Source organism: Perkinsus marinus (genome assembly GCF_000006405.1).
Source record: "Perkinsus marinus ATCC 50983 genomic scaffold scf_1104296975618, whole genome shotgun sequence".
Classification (NCBI taxonomy): Eukaryota; Perkinsozoa; order Perkinsida; family Perkinsidae; genus Perkinsus; species Perkinsus marinus.
The window spans coordinates 1-1,148 of NW_003200709.1; the positions used below are offsets into that span (position 1 = coordinate 1).

The 1,148-nt window shown below is 51.7% G+C and overlaps 2 non-coding genes across 2 annotated transcripts; both read left to right on the top strand.

The window, feature by feature from the left end:
- Positions 1-172: 172 nt before the first annotated feature.
- Pmar_PMAR028945 lies at positions 173-244 on the top strand. Its single transcript has one exon. It is a non-coding gene; the product is annotated as a tRNA-Lys (tRNA).
- Positions 245-765: 521 nt separating this feature from the next.
- On the top strand, positions 766-837 carry Pmar_PMAR028946. The gene has a single exon. It is a non-coding gene; the product is annotated as a tRNA-Gln (tRNA).
- The last annotated feature ends 311 nt before the right edge of the window (positions 838-1,148 follow it).

The following is a 1,148-nucleotide window of genomic DNA, read 5'->3' on the forward strand; positions in this document are numbered from 1 at the left end:
GATGGGACCAGGAGGGTGGAGAGCGGCTGAGAGGTCGGTAGCCAACACAGCAACAACGAGATGCAAAACACACAGATCGCTTTTGACACCCCGCGGAGTCTGCAGCAACTACTGTGGGACTCGTCTTTTGAACAATGTTAGTACGGAAATAGTTTCTCTAATTGCATTTCGTGGTTCTATAGTGTAGTGGTTAGCACTCTGGACTTTTAATCCAGCGACTCGAGTTCGAATCTCGATAGGGCCCCCCCGTGTCGACAGTCTATGAGACTGTCGACACACTGCGTTCAGTCTCTAAGGGACACTTCTCTAAGCACCACACAACTGTTACCACTCCCCGGTCAAACGCCCGAGAAATATACCTAATGTCAGTATGTTGATTGATTCTGTATAAGCTGGGTGAGTTGCGATCGCCTGTAACCCATGCGGGGGTGAGATTTGTGTGAATTGGGTGTCGTGTCGCGGCCTGACCGGTGATCAGCTGTCCATCCCAAGGTGCCACTAAGGTCGGGTGGGAAGGCGGAAGTCATCACATCCGATCATCTGAAGGCGCGGGTACTGGCCAAGGCTGGGAACAGAGCAGGCAATACCGCACGATGGGACCAGTGAGGGTGGAGAGCGGCTGAGAGGTCGGTAGCCAACACAACAACAACGAGATGCAAAACACACAGATCGCTTTTGACACCCCGCGGAGTCTGCAGGAACTACTGTGGGACTCGGCTTTTGAACAATGTTAGTACGGAAATAGTTTCTCTAATTGCATTTCGTGGTTCTATAGTGTAGTGGTTAGCACTCTGGACTTTGAATCCAGCGACTCGAGTTCGAATCTCGATAGAACCTATTCCTGCCTGTCTATGAGACTGTCGACACACTGCGTTCAGTCTCTAAGGGACACTTCTCTAAGCACCACACAACTGTTACCGCTCCCCGGTCAAACGCCCGAGAAATATACCTAATGTCAGTATGTTGATTGATTCTGTATAAGCTGGGTGAGTTGCGATCGCCTGTAACCCATGCGGGGGTGAGATTTGTGTGAACTGGGTGTCGTGTCGCGGCCTGACCGGTGATCAGCTGTCCATCCCAAGGTGCCACTAATGTCGGGTGGGAAGCGGAAGTCATCACATCCGATCATCTGAAGGCGCGGGTACTGG